Source organism: Paramisgurnus dabryanus, chromosome 4, assembly GCF_030506205.2.
Source record: "Paramisgurnus dabryanus chromosome 4, PD_genome_1.1, whole genome shotgun sequence".
NCBI classification, from domain to species: Eukaryota; Metazoa; Chordata; class Actinopteri; order Cypriniformes; family Cobitidae; genus Paramisgurnus; species Paramisgurnus dabryanus.
Window position 1 is genome coordinate 11,598,428 of NC_133340.1, and position 15,255 is coordinate 11,613,682.

The 15,255-nt window shown below is 36.0% G+C and overlaps 2 long non-coding RNA genes across 20 annotated transcripts; one reads left to right on the forward strand and one right to left on the reverse strand.

The window, feature by feature from the left end:
* Positions 1-1,083: 1,083 nt before the first annotated feature.
* LOC135717797 (uncharacterized) lies at positions 1,084-10,940 on the reverse strand. 19 transcript variants are annotated; one of them, XR_012336516.1, is made up of 11 exons: positions 6,078-6,397; positions 5,493-5,600; positions 4,838-4,869; positions 4,712-4,750; positions 4,549-4,632; positions 4,365-4,453; positions 3,339-3,400; positions 3,116-3,149; positions 2,868-2,981; positions 2,665-2,786; positions 1,084-1,281 (listed from the first exon to the last, which is right to left on the reverse strand). It is a non-coding gene; the product is annotated as an uncharacterized lncRNA (long non-coding RNA). The 19 variants fall into 19 exon arrangements; XR_012336521.1 differs by having other exon boundaries at positions 4,549-4,601; positions 5,466-5,600; XR_012336517.1 differs by having other exon boundaries at positions 5,466-5,600.
* LOC135717798 (uncharacterized) lies at positions 5,529-7,191 on the forward strand. Its single transcript, XR_010520424.2, has 3 exons — positions 5,529-5,608; positions 6,630-6,768; positions 7,143-7,191. It is a non-coding gene; the product is annotated as an uncharacterized lncRNA (long non-coding RNA).
* Positions 10,941-15,255: the final 4,315 nt, after the last annotated feature.

Below are 15,255 nucleotides of genomic sequence, written 5' to 3' on the forward strand. Positions count from 1 at the left end.
TATTTAAAATATAATAGACGCGCGGCCGGCAAGCGCACTCAAAAGACGCGCTCAAGTTTATTTAAAATATAGACGCGCGGCCGGCAAGCGCACTCAAAAGACGCGCTCAAGTTTATTTTAAATATAGACGCGCGGCCGGCAAGCGCACTCAAAAGACGCGCTCAAGTTTATTTTAAATATAGACGCGCGGCCGGCAAGCGCACTCAATATAGACGCGTCTGAAACAAAACTCGTGTTCAAGTAAGCGCTTTGAAAACCAGAAGACAGCGGCACGTCCTGCGTTTCCCATGCGTTTTAGATATGAATGAACCCTAATGCAAGAATTCTTCCAATAAGTGGTCGGGACTCGGGACACAATCAACTTGTGCATATAAAGCGGCGGGGACATCTCTCACCCACAAATACGCGTCATCCCGGTGGCATGACAACACCGGCCCACGTGGCCAAAAAAAAACAGACCGGCCCACCGGGAATCCTCCCGGTTCTCCCTATGGCCAATCCGGGCCTGGTACACACTAATTAAAAATATAAACATTAATGTCATTAATCAAAACACTTACTTTGTCATATTAAGAACACTGTCATTGCTGCGGTTATACTTGACGTCGTGGCTTAACGTTTTTCACAGCGATCAGCTGTAAAATGTTTTGGTCCTGCTCGATTTTCATTGACTTTGAGTAAAATTATGGAAAGTTTTTCATAAGATCCCCTGGGGTCAATGTGTTATCATGACAGAAACTTGATGCTGTCGGCCCGGACAAACAAGCACCCGTCTCTTGCGAAAATTATTAGATGTTGATGGCTTACGTTTCTTTCCCGTCACAGAAAACCATCCCAGCTAACAAAAAAAGGTCCCCTGGACGTCCCCTAAATGTCCTCTGCGAACGTCCCCTGGACGTTATCGTGTAGGGTCCCCTGTTACGTCGAGCGGACGTCCGCGAAGACGTCCTCCGGACTTTCACAAGGACGTTTGCAGGACGGTCAGCGGACTTTCGGGACTTTTAGGGGACGTTCGCCTAAAGTCCTCAGCACATCGTTTTATTTCATTACAACCAATAAAATCAGACACGCTAAACATTGTTTACCACAAAGTTCTTTTATTTTAATTGAACAGGTGTAATTTTCCTGTGCTCCGTGTTTGTGTGTGCGTGCGCGAGCGAGCTCCCGTGCGCGTGCCTGATCTCCCGTACGCGTCAGTCAAACGCGCTTCAGCTCCGTGTGTGTGCGTGTCTCTGGCTGTCTGCTGGACTCCCATGTCAAATATTTCCGTTGTCTTCTAACCTAAAACAACGAAATGAACACATTTAAAAGATAAGTAGTTATTATTTATTGGGGTGGTTTCCCAGACAAGGATTAGCTTAAACCAGGACTATGCCTCAGTTTAATTATGAAATATAACTAGTTTTAACAAACATGCCTTACTAAAAACATTACTTGTGTGCATTATGATGTTAAACAAAGGGCACTGATGTATTTAAGATTTCCCTGTCTGGGAAACCGCCCCGATATGTTTAAAATGTCTTGCAAAATATCTGTAGCAAACATTTAAAAGATAAGAGAGACAGAATTCTGTGCTAAAACTAGAAAGCATGCACAACTCACTTTTACCTAGTATTTCATGCTTATGGCATTATTGTTGCTGTTACAGTTCACTCAAAGTAAAGGTGGGTAAATGTGGACATACAGTACTGTGCAAAAGTCCCTCTAAAACAATCCTGCTACACCAGCCTGACCAGCGGAAACCATACTGGGAGAATTCATATTCATATTGATTTGCATTTACACATAAAATGGGTAAAAAACATTACTGTGCAAAAGTCTAAGGCCACCATCATTAGCTTTGTTGTTTTAGCAAAGTTTTAATGTCCATCCATATTTATTTTTCACTCTTTTTTTAAGATACAAACAGAAAATACAGGAAAAATTTACACACAATTAAAAACAAAACAATTTTCAGAAGTAAATGTCTTTTTCAGGCATCAGTCAGTATTTAGTGTGACCTCTCTTGGCACGAAACACATCTTCAGGACTTCATTCTCCTCAAAAAAGCCTTAAGTCATTTGATGATTAGAATTAGAATTTCATTTTATTTAGGTTTAAGAGATCCTGCAGTTGCCTGCTATTGCTCAAGTTTAAGGGGAGTTTACCCTAAATACTTGACACCCCAGCTTATACTTTATACTGTTTTTAATACCACATACACATTTCCTGTATTTGCTGGTTGTATTCTAATAAAGACACTGAGAAATAATTATATATGATCACTACACAATTGCAAAAACAACTAATCTAATGGTAGCATGCTTCTACCCTGACCAGCTACAAAATGAACATACACATCTCAGAGAGAGCATAGGTCACACAGAGTATAAAAATAGTTTACTATGACATAAAATAATGTAAGTTGTCTTATACATTGATCTTTGATATTATTGTAGGTTTTTGTGTTAAAGGCATCTAGAAGTATACTATGTAGAGTATATGATACTATATGTATCCAAAGCATCAAACATTATTTTTGTTTTAAAAATAGACTATTAATTGCTATTAATGTTTATGTGCTATTAACATTTACAATGTACATTCTTATTTACAACATTACAATTTACATACAATATATATACAAAAATAATTTTGAAATGTTTGGGATTCACACAGACTCACTATAATTCATTGTTAGTTGCAAGTGTGAAACTGAGCTGCTGAAATTCGCCCTGTGTAGCTGAAGCATCCTCCTATTTCCCATCTCCCAAACTGCCTCCCCTTTGAAGAAACAGATAACGAATCTACAAACAAAAACAATCCGTAATAAACATGGGTAAAACGTCAGCAGTGACTAGTAATGTTGCATGTGTTATGGCACATACCATCTTTTGAAAGTCAGCTTGGTTTGCTCATTGTCTGCTGCATTTTTCCAACCACTGCTGTGGTGTTGTCCTGTATTTGGTCTACTTTCAGAATGATTCTCCACTCCAGGATTTCTTCCAAGAATGAGTTTTGAAACATTAATAACATTACTAACTACACCAGTAAAATAAATGAACAATAAGTCTGTGTGGAAGAAAATGCCTATCAATATCAATAATTTAAGATAAAAAATAACAAAATACTGTACCTTGATTCATTATTGGAAGAAATTGACTGATGTGCTGCATTTGTGATAAAAAACAATTAATTAGATTTAAAAATTAATGATGTAAGTATTGTAGTAACTGTTGTAAAATGTTGAATGCTCTATCATTTGTAAGTCACTCAAGGCATATGCTAAATTAATAAATATAAATCAAGTAATCATCATTATACTACAAATACTGTACATGGCATTAAAATGTACTCACAATAAGGTGCCTCAGGCAACATCAAAACATCTTTTTGCTTTTTCTTACTGGTTGCTCCTCATCTATAAAAGAATGATAATATGAAAGTAAATCATAGTGTCCTTATAGTTTCACCTGGCTTCTCAGCTGAAAAACTACTAATTGCTGTTAATAATGATTCATTTTCTTCACTTTCAAACTGGAAATCTTATCCTCAGGTCTAGAAACAACAAGACAAAAAAGTAGTATTTGATATTATTAAGAAACTTACACAATGATTCCCACTGTTTAAAATCATGTAACAATGAATGCAGTGACAATGATATCACCTTCAATAATGATTTCACTTTCAGATAATTTACTGTCCCATTTAAAGAAAATAATAGACGACATGCATTTGTTTTGATCATTACAACTCTTGGTCAATATACATTACTGTGCAAAAGTCTTGGGACACTATCACCAGCTTTGTTGTTTTAGCAAAGTTTTAATGTCCATCCATATTTATTTTTCACTCTTTTTATTAAGATACCAACTGTAAATACAGGAAAAATGTACACAAAATTAAAAACAAATCCATTTTCAGAACTAAATGTCTTCTTCAGACATCAGTCAGTATTTAGTGTGACCTCTCTTGGCACTAAACACATCTTGAGCTTTTTTGAGGAGACTGAAGTCCTGAAGTCATTCGATTAGAATTAGAAATTAGGATTTAATTTCATTTAGGTTTAAGAGATCCTGCAGTTGCCTGCTATTGCTCAAGTGGAAGGAGAGTTTACCCTAAACACTTGACACCTCAGCTTATACGTTTACCGGTATATTGTTTTTAATACTACATACACATTTCCTGTATTTTCTGGTTGTATTCTAATAAAGAGACTGAGAAATAATTATATATGATCACTATACAATTGCAAAAATAACAAATCTAATGGTAGCATGGTGGCCTAAGACATTTGCACAGTACCTCACATAAACATTGTATATTTGGATTGCCAGTATTTGTTAAGGTTAAAAAGAAGTTTGGTATTACTTTGCATACTTTACCTGTGTGAGAAAATGGGCTACTCTGACTGCTTGTATTGTCCACAGCTGTTTGTCCAGAATGGCACATTATTTATTTTGGTCTCAATACCCTTCAGATGGAAACAAGCATGTTTGATTATTTTTTATATGTAGCTGACCTTCATGTTTATCATTTGTATTTTATAAAACATTAACCAAATCTTACCACATTCTTTCACTCTAACCACAAGGATGGTGCTACCTCAGCCTTATTTTGTTCTGTAAAATGGAGCAAAACAGCACAGGAAACCTGTAAGTAAAGTCCATATAAATCTGTAAGTTCAGCTTGCAGTACACAAAGGCAATGTACACAGTTAGCCATCTCAAACCTTAGGCTGAAATTGTTTTCCAGTGTTTTTCCCTTTTTCCTGGAAACATGTACGTTGTTTAATCTTAGTTTTTCTCAAACCAGTATCAATATTACAGAATAAGATAACCTGATCTGCTGAACTTACCTTTTTGGAGGACATGTTTAGATGTTTAAAGGCTGAGAAAACAAAATAAAGAAAGTTAATATATATACACACACATCAAAATATATTAAATGTTAAAATGTTACCCAGATGTACCCCCAACCCTCCCAGAGCTTTTATGTATTATTAAAAGAGATTTGATTCAATTTAAGATTTTTATTTAATAGGCTTTATGCCCAGCTGCACTACTTCCTGAACTTCAGCCAGCCCATTGTTTCCTGTCTGCCATTATTGGACAAACTGATAAATCCAGGTCTGTCTGATTATTGTTGTTGTGACTACTGAGGTCAGGCACACCTGGATTAATCAGTTTGACCAATAATGGCAGACAGGAAACAAGGAGCTGGCTGAAGTTCAGGAAGTAGTGCAGCTGGGTATAAAGCCTATTGCTACCATTAAAAAGGTTTAACCATATACCACCAAATAAAGGTTTAAAAATAAAGTCTAAACAATATATTTATAGGCTACATACATTCAGGCTGGTCCATTATGCTACACATTTAAAAAATAATTGAACCACATCTACAAACTTATTTTGGTGATTTAGCCCACAAGTTACTTAAACTGGCATGCCCATTGTTTTTACAATGAATTAAATGGCTTTTTTTACTGCGTTTGCCACAGTATTCAATCCTACACGTTATTTTACTACAGTACAGTAGGCGGCGGTATACTGTAGTGTGCAGTTCGTGTCCGCATCGTCATACGCGCCAGTATTGCTGGAAGACTGCAGGAACAGAACCCCCTGGAAAGGTAAGGTAGGAGTTTTAATTTAAACCTTAAAATGTGGGTTATCATCACGACAGTTACTTTTTGCTTTGCCATTATTGAAGAATCAATTCGGCAGAATCTCGCGCACGCTCAACTTGTAGGCCGTTTCTCAAACGGAAGGCTACATCCTCCGGAGGTCGAATATGCAGGCTGCATACGTCATCAAGCCTGGTTTATTTCAGTTAAATAAACATTACATTCGCAAGTCATAAGCATATTACAACAATTTACGATTAACTGAGAATAATAGTTAACTTTATAATTGTTAATATTCTTAAATATGACAGTCTTGATGACGTAAAAGGTATACAGCCTAAGTTACAAATGCTACTTCCAGTGGTTAGCCTTCGGATTGAGGCGCAGTTACTTATATTAATACTACTTTAAAACCATATACATTTACTCTAACACTTAAACAAAGTAAGCGAGTAACTTAAATATGGCTACAAACCTTGAATGAGTTATCAAACTGCGCTCTTGAACCAATATAAATACTGTATATGGTAACGATGATAACGAAATCTTACTCTGTAACGAAAACTTGACGAAATTACTTACTTATCTAACAATTAACTACAAAATAAACGGGATGTGTATAAAAAATGACGAAATTTAAAGGAGCTTTTGCTTATTCCCTTCACCGAGACCGTTGTGTCAGTTGAAGTTTGACGTGTGATGCCTCGTGCCAGATAATTCAAAATGTTCTCGCACGCAGTCAGGAGGCTTATTTGACTTCATGCGGCGCCGCAAGACTGACAGCCGGATGACGTCAGAGTACCGCGAGAATGATTTAAGAAATCAAATTTCGTCTCGCTCTCGCGATACTTTGACGTCATCTGGCTGTCATCTTTCCTTTTACAACACAAGTTGTTTCTATCTATTAGACACAACAATGGAATTAATAATATCAGTGATTTTTTTGTTTGTCTTAAACTTAATTGCTGTGTGTTGTACAACTTGACAATTCATAAAAGTATAACAAGTATTTGTTTGTTTTTTGTAGATGAGTTCCTTATTAAAGAAAGGCTTGATGCTGTTTACTCCACACTCTTAGGCTGACTTTGTATTATTTGTCTGTGAAGACAGTTCACAGTTTCTGAATCCCATCAAGAATGAAGACCTGGAGGCCACCATATTGAGATGTGAGTCAAAATATATACTTTTATAACCATATATGACATTTCAATGTAGTGACATTTAAGTTTTCCTGGCTAAAATAATTGGATTTGGTAATATTTGTTAATAAGATTATTAATGAGTTATATTTGTATAATTAACTTGTATAGCAAGTTATATAGTTATATTTGTTGGAACAAATAAGGATATTGTTAATAACAAGCTAAGATCTTGAGTTTTTTGGCTATGGTTTTAAAGGATGTTTAAGAAGGGGAAAGAAAGAATAGGTAGTTTAATTTCATTTACATGCATAGTTCAAGGGGTAATTGTTCATAGGAAGCATTCAAACACAACCTAACATCTGATGCTTTTTACTGTCTCATGCTTTTCTGTGTTCCAGGGTCCGATGTCATGATATGGCGCTTTTCCAATGTAGGGTACAACTTGGCATGGCACGATGCAGCTCAGCTCGCTTTCGTTGCTTTTCCAGTACAGTTTAGTGTCGCTTCAGAGTGGGTGAGATTATAGGCAGGGGTGCACATAACTGGTGCGTATGCTCAAATAGAAACAATTCTAGTGTACCAACGTTGCTGGAATTTTGTTACATAGTTAGCTAATTTACTTTGACATAAGAGATTTCTTCGTGCATCAGTGGTAAGATAATTAATGTGTGTTGTTAGCAGTGATCCGCATCTCAATGCTTCAGACAGCTTGCTAGTACAAGTATACATTTATATGAGTTAGGCTAGTAGTTATTTATAAAGATTAGATAAGTAAAAAACAATAACCAGGGTTATTTTATGTACATCATTGTCTACCATGTTTAAACAAAAGCGATATGGCGAAGAGAGTAGTCAGGAGAAAAGTGATGATGTCAGCATGTAGGATGTCTGTGCTATGAATAGTGTGAGTACCAAGTAACATCTCCAGGTACTTCTTTGAGAACCAGGACAAAAAAAGTTATGTGCACCCCTGATTATAGCCTTATTGTTAAAGTTGCGTCCTCTCTACTGCCGTAACATCATCGTAAATGTGATACAAACACACACACACACACACACAACATGGAGCAACAGAGCATATTAATGGAATGCAGCCACAAAATCAAAATTGACAGCCACAAGTAGATTTTCCACTACCTCTCTCACATGACAGGTTCTATACAAACACCCGTGTCATCAGTACCTGTACTCCGCTGACAGAACATTTACGCCTATACTTTTGGTGCGTTTTGAATGCGGAGCCATGCGCAAAGTTACAAAACTGCCATCCAGACATGGGCGCGGTGGTGTGCTCTGCATTTTTGTAACTTTGCACATGGCTTCGCATCCGAAACCCATTACCCCTTCCCCAAAAGTGAGCTGTGCTGAACTGGGTCATACTATGCAATGGAAAAGCGCCAAAAGTGTCCTACTTCCTGGCTTAAATGATTTAGGTAAGCAAATTTATCTGATACACCAAAACCTAAAACGTTTTAATTCTTTCTTGCAGTGTTAACACGGCATTTTGATCTTGATATTTATTCACATTTAATGAGATATGGAGATTTTTATCTTTTACAGATGAAGACATACATTTAACTGAGCCGTTTTTATGTCCATACACTGCGGGCCAGCATACATGAAAGTCACCATCATGTTTCTACAGTAGCCCTAAATGGACAAACTGTTCTACAGAGCGTGTTTCGTCCATACGTTGTCTCAAGGGCTCAATATAGCAAACATACATGTAGACCGCTGATAGGCAGTATCCACGCATGTAACCACAGAAGCAGCTTGGTCAGTTTAACTCACAAATGAAGAAACAGCAGATTGTTGCGTATGTTTTGAGAAGACCAGCAGCAGTGGCGGCCGGTGACTTCTTTTTTTGAGGGCGCTCGATGCAAAGTTCATCACAACATGTATGTAGCTTGTCATGTGTGTGGTTCCTTTTTTCAAAATATGTGTTCTGCGCTATGAGAGATCCTGTAAGTGCCTGCTGCAGATGCGTCTAAAGGGTTTATGATAAAAGAGACGCTCGCTTTTGCCAGATACTCGCATAATCCCATGTGTAATCAGAGTTTAGTGTTAAGGGAGTGTCTTGTGTGTATTTTGTGAACGTGAGCGTCTCTTTTATCATAAACGGTTTTGACGCATGTGCAGCAGGCACTTATTTTGACAAAATATGTGATGCACATAGGATCTCTCGACACGCAGGACACATATTTTGGAAAAGGGGACCACACACATGATACTCCGAACACTTATTTTGAATTAGCGCCCCTCGAATGAGGAGTCACGAGCACAACTGACCAGCAGTGATCGAAGTAAATAAACAGCGACTCGTTGCAGCAGTTTGAGTTAAGTCATTCCTCAACTTGGCCTATTTTTGTTCTCACCGTCGCAAATGGAAATGGCTATGACGCAGTTTTTTACCTGATGGGAGGGGTTCTAGTGAACCAATAACAGCGCTTGTGGTCCACGTAGAACTGACACGCTGTTAAAAATCAGGCTACGCTCAGGCTATGGATAACCTACGGTGTAGACCTTACGCACAACTATAACATGGGCTTCAGAGTGACAATGACATTTTTGTCCTGTGGCAGCTACCATAGAATCACATTGCGCTTCGAAATTTAGGTTGATTGCTATTCGCAATTTCACTGCTAGATGCCACAACAAAATATAATACACCTGTAACAGATATAACTTTGAAATATGGTTTACCAAATGCTGAAATTAACATGAACTAAGATTAATAAATATTGTAGAAGTATTGTTTATTGTTAGTTCATGGTGGCAAATGCTAACAAATACAAGCTTATTGTAAAGTGTTATCTTTGCAATTTAATACTAAACTTAAAAATGTGTAATTTCAGAGGGGTTGAAGGTTAAAATGTTTTGAGCTCATTTGTTGACAGTAAACAATATAATAATATTGGGCTTGTTTTTGAAGCTGCGGTTGCTTTTTTGTCTCACGAGAGCTGGCAACACTAAAGAAATTTTAGTAAGAAACCGTATAGAAAAAAGAAAAATAATAGAAAAAAAGGAAAATTATGAAATTACAAAGTACACCTTATTTTGCAGTCTAATCAACACTTTCTGACAGTTTAAATGATGGGTGTAGAATTTGAGATATAGTTCAAGTTTATATGAGGATGTATGTCTTACCTGTATCTTTTTTCAATTGTTCTTTTCCAGAATTTTCAGCGTTGGACTTGTGTTCCGCGTGTTTGGCCTCTTTAACACTTGCTGTTTGAAAGTCATTGCTTGCAACAGATTGAGTGAATGTCATTCTGCATTTCTGTTTGCATTGCTTTGCTTGCATTTGAATCCTTTGCAATAATAAAAGTTTTACATTTGAGCTGTAGTTGTAGATTCAAGTTTGTTTTTCCTTGATATAATGTATTTGTATAGATTTTTGCTGTGTGACAATTATATATCATGCAGTGCTTCATATATGAGAAAGACAACGCTTGAACCACACAACACCGTATCATATTAATCAGAATAAACAAGTACTTGCACTTCATTTATATTTAATTGGGTGATGTGTAACTTCACAATGGTGGATTCTTTAACTATTACATGAATATGTGCATTGTGATTTCGATTTATTGACAATAGTTATGTCTTAGGAATAGTATGGAAAATCATTAACTAAAAAAGACATGGTGCCAGATCTTTTTATTCACGTTAAATGTAAAATTATTGTAAAATTGTAAGTTGCTTTAATGGGATCTATGTAATAAAATCAGTAAAGGGTTGATATAAAGGCCATGTTTTAGCATACTAGTTTAAAAATTAAGAAAAAAATAATAATAATTATAAAATAATATTAGATACTATAAACTACGATTTTCATTAGTAAAGTAATAGCAAAAACAGCATTTTTACTTTGATGTCTGCATGAAAGGGTAACCCTGCCTTATGGTTAAATGTGTAGTATGGGTTTATATTAAAACTGAGTGGTTTCACGTCCCCGGAAGGTCCGCCTGTGAACGTTGTCTAGCGGACCATATGCTAACGTCCTCGGCAGGTCCGCCAGCGAACGTTATTTAGCGGACCATATGCGGACGTCCCCGGAAGGTCCGCCAGCGAACGTTATTTAGCGGATCATATGCGGACGTCCCCGGAAGGTCCGCCAGCGAACGTTACAATGCGGACCTTATGCGGACCTAAGAGGACGTTCGCAACGTCCGGAGGACGTCCCCTGTTTGCTGGGATCAAGGTTTATCAATGCCATTAAAGTATTATTTTGTTTTTGTTTGTTTGCTGATCAGGAAGTACATAGATGAGGAAAACTAGGATTCCGTGTACCGCCATTGTTTGTTTACATTGCGTGAATGGTGCGCTGCAATCTGTGGAGTGGATTTATGGCATTCTGTAGAAAAGGGGGTGTGGCGTTTATTGCATTTTGGAAAAAAAGGGAGAAAAGATGACAGAATAACATGGCGGATAATGGATTTTGCGTCAAATTAATAATTTACTTTTTAATACTGACCTGATATAATACTGATTCTGGCAGTAACTCATTTTTTTCAAAAATGGCATTTATTGCGTTTTGGAACCAAACTCTTCAAATAGTAATCCCCTTGAACTTGGCTTTTAGATAACATGCATGCACTGGTGTATTCACAAAAACTAATCTAGGTGCAGTAACATAAATATTCCAAACCACAAACAGATAATCAGATAAATGTTTTTCACATCCAACCTATACAGTTCACATTACAAACCAAAAACAAAATCCAAACAAAATAAATTTAATATGACAATAGCAGAAAAAAAACTTACTGTAGATTTAAATGTATGTTATAAACTGGCTACAGTTTGTTCAAAGTTAAATGAACATTAAACATTAACAAGTCTTTACAGAATAAAACTATAAAATAAGCATTCTGAGCACTGGAAATTTTCATAAACCTTTTTCTGATTTTTTTCTTTTAGATTTTAGTTCCCAGAATGCTTTGCATGAGGATGTTATTTTAGTTTTATTCTGTAAAGATAAAGACTTGTTAATGTTTAATGTTCATTTAACTTTGAATAAATTGTTGCCAGTAAGTAAAATCAATTAAAATCTACAGTAAGTTACTGGAAAACAGCTGGCAGTAATACTGTATTTTTTACATAAATTGTTTACAGTGTATGAGGATCATCAGCTTTGAGTCCAAGATGTTTTAGTCAGAAGCCGTTATAACGCCCTATTAAGAAACATGAAACGGGATTTAGAAAAGATTAAACATGCAATATTAAGTTAAATATTTTTCAACCATTTCACAAAGCTGAAGTGATACATCTCTATTTTATAATTTCTATATACATTTTTATTAGGCAATGCTTTAAAAGTAAAAGGTGTTGTGGATGTTGATGCAACCATACAGTCTGAAAAACAGTAGTGATCCTAATTTTACATATCTCTTGCAGAACCTGCAAAATGTTCCCAGTTTAAAAAAAAAATGTAATCATAAAAATTGCATAGCATTTTGATTTGTATATAAGATCTTCCCAGTATACGTTATGTCAACAGATTTTTCACCTATATTATGAAACACACACACAAAAATCAGAATCTATAGTATGTAAACTTTTAAAAATGGGTTATTTTTGTAAATTATGTGTTGTGAGCTATATGTAAACTGTAAAATCATTTATTTAAAGATTAAATAAAAAACAACACTTTCTATGATTCTATTATTATATTCTGCAAGTGGTATGTAAACTTATGACCCCAACTATCCACACACTACAAAAATATCAGCAGAAGTATACATATCTAACGTTGTATTAAAAAATAATCAGTATTTTTTATGTATGAAGATTTGTCGTGTTTTATGTAATTCATGTGTAATTAAGTAATATATTTAGTAAAAAACCAAGCCACACACCTGATTGTTATAATTATTAAGGTTATGCCGGTTAGCATGATGGTCAGTCCTACAGTCCAACGGCAGATATAAACATAATTCCAAAACCCCATCGTCACATTCTGAGAATCTGTATACTCAGAGAATAATTCAATTCTGTGGACAACAAAGCAGAATAAATTGTTAAATCAAAAAATATAATTTTCTTTCACAAAAGGTTTAAGTAAAAATGGTTAAAGGTGGTTAAAAAAGAGAGTGTTCTTTAATCATTGTTTTAAGCAGAGACAATAATATAATACTTTTTCACATAACCAAGGTTTTTAGTTCTTTTCAATTTTTCTAAATAATTTTAAAATCTAAATTTATACCACTCTACTTAGGCCATGTTTACATTAATGCGTTTATGTTTTAAAACATATTGCCATTATTACACCTTTCATCCAGACTACTCCAGCGTTTTCAACCCTCATAAACAGAGTCGTTTGTAAACACTGTTTTAGTTTGAGAACTCCAGGGTAGACGAACATAGACTTAAATAACGTAGAGTCTTATATAAACAAACCGCTGGCTTTAACAATGTGACAATGTTGTTGAAATGGAGGTTTTGCCCAAAATACTAAACATAGTGTTACCAACTAAACGCTTTATCAGATTGTCTGTTTATATTTATGTTATAATCTGTTCTTATGAAAATGGCTTGTAACTTGCATCGTGTCAAAAATAAAAGTATAACTCACCTTGGGTATCAACAGACAAGGAGAAAAACAACAAGTGGACCAAAGTTGAAATGATGCAGAAGAAAAGAGAAGTCATTGTCAGCAGATTTAACCAATATTCCATATAACTAAGATTGAGCTAAACAGGACTTAATATCAACACCCGCCTACCAAATGCAAGCAGCAGCCGTGCTGTTTAACTCTGTCGCTCAGTGTCAGCCTGTGAGTTTTGGGCCCTATTTTCAAGATTATAAAATGTCCCCACTGATTAATAGTCAATTTAATGACTGCAAACATGCATGCCTACAAGAAAGTGTGTAACTCTTATCTGTTACCCAAGTTACATGTTGTGTTTGTAGATATGTCTAAAATATTATTCTATTTTGATTGTTTCTTTATCAGCACCATTTAACCCTCAAACGCTCCTCGTTTTCTGTTTACACTTCTGGCCCTTGGGGTCTATATGACCCCAAAATTGAAAGCATAATTGTAAGAAAAATATACATTTTCAATAATACAAATAATATATCATTTTTTTTGTTTACTTCTCATCTATACAATAAAGCTGTGTTTTGAGAGATTTGAAGTAGTTTTGTACCTGTTTACCACTAAAATCCTCAACTACACAATTTGCTTTCCTGAAAAATATCAATTTTTTATGAAAATTCAATAAATTATTATCTAAATTTGATTTAAATTGTTTTTAGATATTAATATAGGTGTGGGGTGTTGAATTCAGGCATCGGTTTTTAGAAAAAAAAATAAGAGAATTACAGTGTAGGAATTAAATTATTTAGACTGGCAGATTCCCATAGAGACCCATTCATTTTCCTGGATATGGACAACTGCTCAAATCATTACTTTTGTGATACATTTTGTAAATTTATGTTTATATAAACATTAGAAAGGATATTAAAAATAAATATTATGTCAAATAGTAATTTTTTTATAGTTTTTGATGCATTTTGAAATGTCTGTTTTTACAAAATGCCATAGAAATTTGACTGAGTGTAAGTGTGTGTGTCTGTGTGTGTGTGCACGCATGTGTGTGCGCGGCCGGGTAATTATCACGTTGGGGGGACCAATTGTCCCCACAAAGATAGGAATACCAGTATTTTTGTGACCTTGTGGGGACATTTTGATGTCCCCATGAGGAAACAAGCTAATAAATCAAACAGAATGATGTTTCTTGAAAATCTAAGGTATCAGACAGTTTCCTGTGATGGTTGGGGTTAGGGAATGGGGCAGGTAAGGGGAATAGAATATACAGTTTGTACAGAATAAAATGCATTACGTCTATGGAATGTCCCCAAAAAACATGGAAACCAGAACGCGCGCACATGTGTGTGTGTGTGTGTGTGTGTGTGTGTGTGTGTGTGTGTGTGTGTGTGTGTGTGTGTGTGTGTGTGTGTGTGTGTGTGTGTGCGTGTGTGTGTGTGTGTGAGAGAGAGAGGGAGAGAGAGAGCCAAGCATGTGTGCTTGAGAGAATGTGTATTAGAGGCAGAGGGAGAGAGCATGTGAGTGTGTCTGTGTTTGTGTGTGTGTTTGTGTGTGTGAGAGAGAGAGTGTATGTTTGTGCATTAGGTTACACCCCTTTGTATCCTTTTTCTACATTTGTGACTGATTGTATTTGCCAAATTTTATAAAAATGCTCTCTATGGTAGTCATACGTGTGTGCGTTTGTCTGCGTGTGTTTGTATGTGTTTGTGTGTGCCTGTGTGGGTTTGTATGTGTGTGTGTGGGTTTGTGTGTGTGTGTGTGTGTGTGTGTGTTTGTGTGTGTGCGCGCATGTGTGTGTGTGTGAGAGAGAGAGAGTGTGTGAGAGAGTGTGCATGAGAAGGAGCGAGAAAGAGCATGTGTGTGTGTGTGTGTGTGTGTGTGTGTGTGTGTGTGTGTGTGTGTGTGTGTGTGTGTGTGTGTGTGTGTGTGTGTGTGTGTGTGTGTGTGTGTGT